Below are 5,353 nucleotides of genomic sequence, written 5' to 3' on the forward strand. Positions count from 1 at the left end.
AAGGCAATTTTCGTATATATAGGCGTCGTATCCTATGAATCCACACATGTTTGTGCATCCCTGCATCCTTTCATCATTAGCCGTCTGATCGAAATCTCGTGCCTACTGTGCATCGGTCCTCTTTTTGCAGGAAAACGCCCGCCTCCATCCTGTTAGGCTGTGAATTTTCTAAACACCCCGAGCAGCTCCATTAATTTCCGATCTCACCAAAACTCTGCGGCGGCCACGACGGAATGCGCATCTACACGGCCGATTGCGGCAACAAGGACCGCAGTCTGCAACCAATGTGAGTGATAGGCCGTGTGTGGCCATTGCAACGGCAGCCTCGGACGGAGATCGATGTAGATGGTCGCAGCCTCGGACGGAGATCCATGTCGACGGCCTACGCATCGGCAGCCTACGACGGAGCACACGGCGGAGCTCCGCGTAGGCGGCGGCCACGGCATTTTCGATGGAGACAACCGTAGGTGATCAGCACACTCCGTTTACGGCCATGACCATCAGCAGTGGGCAGTCAGAAAAAAGTTAAGGCAATGGGGCGGAGATTGTGCATGAGATGAAGCAAATGGTGTTCCATGATGGCTCTCGTGATTTTTTTGATGTACTGAAATATCGTAAACTGTCTCTCTCTTATTTTATTTAATCTATTGCGTGTTGAATGGATTATACCAAGTAGCAGGAGCATCGTAATAATTATGTTCCAAGAAATGTTGAGCTCATCCATTTATTCTGTTGTATAAGCAGTGTCAGTTCAATCACTCATCAGCTGTTTGTTGGGATGCTAGCGGCTAGTAGAAGTAGCATGTACCGGATGCAAAAGTGTGTTGGCAGCATAGGGACTTGTGAAACAAACCGCAGTATGAATCACACAAAGAACAAATCAACAATGCCATTCAGCCAAACAAGGTAAATACTACTACTCCGTCTCATAATGTAAGACGTTTTTACAAGCTAAGTTGGGACTGAGGGAGTATTTCTTAAGAGTAAACAAGAGCTTTGATTCAATCACAGCAAACACGTTTACATTGTCATTTTCAGTACAACATCATGAACTTGGGGTGTAGGCCTAGCCAAGATTCGTGCTCCTGTGAGTTTTAGCAAGGTACCCAGCACATGTTCTGCCCAGTTGCCGTCTCTCCTAAATTTCTGAAAAACAATTCCAAAGAAATGAAATTAACATTTTTTGAATTTTGCATTCAGCAACACATGTTAGTCCAGTTCTGGAGATCGTTTGCCACATCCAAACGGCATCAACTGCTATTGCAATCGGAAGGAGGAGTTCATCTAAAAAGAAGTAGCTACATGTTTGCAGTAGTGGTCATGTCGCCGCCATCGTCGGCATGTGGTGGTCGTGGCCGTAGTCGAATGTCGGAGTGTTGTGGTTGACTACTGTTGTCTCCACCACAAGCTGTGGCCGTCAGGATGCGGCCGACCCCTACGCAGACCTCCGTCGTGTGCTCCATCACAGGTCTTGGCAGGATGTCGTCTCCATCATAGGCCGTGGCCGCCGCCTACGCGGACCCCGCCGTGTGCTCCATCGCACATGGATCTCACACACGGCCTATCACTCATATTGGTTGTAGACTAGCGTCCTCGTCGTAGCAACCGGCCGCCGTAGAGTTTCGGCGAGATCGGGAATTAGCGGAGCTGCTCCCTGCTTGGGGGAAGGGGTGTTTAGAAAATTCACAGCCTAACAGGATGGAGGCGGGCGTTTTCCTGCAAAAAGAGGACCGGTGCACAATAGGCACGAGATTCGATCAGACGGCTAATGATGAGAGGATGCAGGGATGCACAAACATGTGTGGATTCATAGGATACGATATATATAAGATGGATCTATTAGGATAACACGCCCCTTAAGACCCTATTCTGCTAACACCGAGGCTCCCGAACCAAAAGCAAACAAAACCCACCGCTCCTCCCACGTCTCACCACCCCCCGAGCTCGACAACCTCCCTCCCCTGCCCCATCGGCGCCCCACACCATCACCATACCCCCAAGCCCCGCCGCCCACAACCCCTCCGGAGAGCCGGTGACCGCGGGGCGGACCCGACAACCGCGGCGCCCCACCCCACCACCACCACCACCCTCCCGTCCCTTCCCCTCCTCCGCCCCACCTGCCTCCCCTGACCCGCCTTCCTATCCCGCCCGCCGCCGCCGCACAGGGCCGTAGCCCCCGCCCAGCCAACTACCTCCGGCGGCCATGCCCCGCCCGGCAACCACCGGATCCGGTGGGATCCCGCTCCACCTCCCCTCATCTCCCGCCTTTTACCACGCCGTCGCGCCGAACGGATGGAAGGTATCCGATGGAGCGCCATCTTCCTCCTGCGCCAGCTCCCTCCCATGGCCGGCCCGATATGGGCTGGATCTCTTCTCCTAGGACGGCAACGATGTGCCAGGAGGTACACGGTGGCGACGGCAGTAGGGATTGTGCGTGCAGTCCGGCGCCCGTGGATTTGCAGCTCGGCTGTGTGAGATGCGGTTGTGGGTGTTAATGTCAAGCAGTTCGTGGGCACGCCGGCAATGACTGCAGCAACGGCTCTGCTTCCAGCGAGCTCAACCGGTCGTCCGCCGGCGGGATCCTCAGGTGAGCACCGCCCCTGTTCCCCTGTTACAACAATAGGAGGACGCCGTGCAGTTCGTTAACTCCTGGCCCGCGGTGACCCTGTCTTCTGCGTGACTCGCCGGCACAGTGCCCCGCCGGCGCACGGGCCACCCAACCCCGCAGCACCCACTCCTCCGATGGCAACCACCACCCTGACTCCTTGGATCCTCCTCCCTAGTGCTCACCCGCAGAACACCCCATCTTCCTGACCCCATCTCGTTTCCTGTGTGCAGTTCGGCGATGCGTAGACGTACAGTGCGGTGGCGCTGACAAAAACGACGAGGAGGACGATGGTGTGTGACTTGTGGTTCGCGGGAACTGGTGACCCCCCATCTTGCCAAGATCCCTCCGCCGCCCCTTCCCTTCCCTCCCTCCTAGGTGTGCAGAACGGTTTTCGTTCAGTGCAGTAAAATTTCTAATGCAGCTCATTAATTCCTCTTTGCAGTTTGTTTGGTGCCCCCGCATGAGGTTCAACCAACTTATCTACTTGCAGTTCGAAAACTGGTCTACAAACGAAAAGGCATGCATGATTTGTGGACGACTAAGAATTTTACCTGTGTGCAGCTCTACTTGCAGTACTTGCGGCTCGACTGTGGAGTTCGCTTGGCATTTTCGTTCAGTCCACTGTGTAAAAAATGAACTAGATGTCTCCGCGGCTTGGAGTGAGACCAGTGGCGGAGCTACAAGGAATTTCCTGGGCGGGCCAAGCCAAAGGAAGCCTAATACTTTTGCCCTTGTAGTCCAGTTTTACTTACCTTTATACCTAAGTGGTTTTGGCTGATGCTGGGCGGGCTATGGCACTGTTTTGTTCCTATGTAACTCCGCCGGTGAGTGAGACAATCCACTTTTGTTGTTGATTTTGATGAATTCAGTGCAGTAAAATCTCAAATTAGTATGCTTTGCGGCTTGTTTGAGCACAGTGAAGAACTACCTCAAGATATTCAGAATCCCAGTCAAGTTGTCAGCGCGGAGAGAAAAAACGGCGTCAACAACAACAAAAATGCATATGCAGGGGGTGGCCGGAGCTGGAGTGGAGTTGCTCTCCTCCATGGCGCTCCACCTCGGTGGCTGTGCGGGTCATAGGAGTTTTTTTTTTTCCTCTTTTTGGATTTTGGATGTGCAGTGCACCCGGATCACGCGAGCAGTGCACCCGGATCACGCGAGCAGTTAATTGCAGTGTGATTACAGTTTTGGTAGCGCGGGTAGCATTTTGTTCTTTTACCTTTATAGAAAAAAGTTTCATCTAGTCAGCCTTTTTTTATTTCAAATATGCAGTTCAGTGGCATGGTGTAGTTTGCAGGTGCAGTACGCCGCTGGGGTGTGATCTAGTACATCACGGCTAGTCCTCAATTGCTGTTCGACTGGTGACATTGTGGATTTTGTGTGTATGGCTGTGTGTGTGTCTGTTTAAAAATAATGAAAAGATATAGAGTATATGTTTTGAAGCTCGCTTTGTTCTCTCACGTGGTTCACTATAATAAAGCTCCTCCATTGTTCACTCTATCAAATGCAACGCTGTAGTGCGTTTGGCCCTCCGATGTGGTTCACTTTTGAGAGTGATGGTGTTCACATGAAAATGTGAAAAAAATTGCGAAATAATAATGGTAATGCGGTTCACTTCGATATATGTCGTGGTTCACTTGCCCCGTCTCTACGGTCCACTCGTTCACGAATTTTTTGAAAAAAAGACAACAAAAACTCGTTTAAGAAAATGTGCGTCCGACAACAGAAATCATGAAGTTTGCTTACTCTCTGATGCAGCGCGATTTTCGACTGAAGTAGTGCGGTTTTCTGTCGGAAGAAGTAGACTCATCGATTTGGGTGTCGCGAAAAAACAGTGTCCGCATTTCACTAATTTTAAAACTGCTCTTAAACCATAAGGAATTAGAGAGAGTGTTCTACATGAAAAAGTTGCGTCTCGTGGGTATCTTTCCAATGGCATATCATTTGAATCATTTCGACAAGCGGTTTATAAAAATTTCGCGAAAAACGACCGCTGCCACTCGTCGTCTGCCACACCATTTTCAAAATTAACTTAAAACCGTAAGGAATCTCGAAACCATTTCTACGTATGAAAGTTGCGCCTTGTCCATAGCTTTCCAATGACGTATTACACACCTCGTTTCGACAAACGGTTGGAGGTGGCACCATATTAATCCAACGAGAAACTAAGAATCCTGTTATAGAGAAAAAAGTAACTATCATTCCTTTTTCTGACGAATCACGTAATCCTCCAAGTTCACGAACTAATAAGGTTATAAAATGAATCGTAATCACAATTGAAATCGTTGAGAAAGAGATATGAGTTAGTATATGTTCTAAAGTTGCAAATAGCATAAGGGGAAGGTCCCATTACAAAATTGTAAATTTCGAATTGATTTCTAATCTATTGTATTCTTTTTCAAGAATGCCGCCACTCGGATTTGAACCGAGATGCTTGAGCACTGCTTCCTAAGAGCAGCGTGTCTACCAATTTCACCATGGCGGCTAACTTCAAATAATAGGTAACTTAAAAGAATAATAGCTATTATCTTGGGAATCTTAGATATTGGGAAAGTCCATAAAATTTAGGAACATTAGAGTTTTCATTAAAATAGACTTCGTTTGGTAGTATCGTTTCCATTTTTTTTACAATAAACTCTTGCTTTGCCCAATAGAAACACAAACACTGCTTGAAAGAGTTGGAATTTCTTTTTTCTAACTTGCAATTGTAGAACTAATTTTTTCTAATTAATTTCTCGTTTACAT

The 5,353-nt window shown here is 48.8% G+C and overlaps 1 long non-coding RNA gene and 1 other non-coding gene across 2 annotated transcripts; one reads left to right on the plus strand and one right to left on the minus strand.

Annotated features, from left to right (window-relative positions):
* The first annotated feature begins 1,956 nt into the window (after positions 1-1,956).
* LOC123120053 (uncharacterized) lies at positions 1,957-4,050 on the plus strand. The gene is made up of 3 exons (XR_006459275.1): positions 1,957-2,587; positions 2,839-3,432; positions 3,526-4,050. It is a non-coding gene; the product is annotated as an uncharacterized lncRNA (long non-coding RNA).
* A 963-nt stretch (positions 4,051-5,013) lies between these two features.
* On the minus strand, positions 5,014-5,093 carry TRNAL-UAG (transfer RNA leucine (anticodon UAG)). The gene has a single exon. It is a non-coding gene; the product is annotated as a tRNA-Leu (tRNA).
* Positions 5,094-5,353: the final 260 nt, after the last annotated feature.

The sequence above is a fragment of the Triticum aestivum genome, chromosome 5D (assembly GCF_018294505.1).
Source record: "Triticum aestivum cultivar Chinese Spring chromosome 5D, IWGSC CS RefSeq v2.1, whole genome shotgun sequence".
In the NCBI taxonomy this organism is placed as follows: domain Eukaryota; kingdom Viridiplantae; phylum Streptophyta; class Magnoliopsida; order Poales; family Poaceae; genus Triticum; species Triticum aestivum.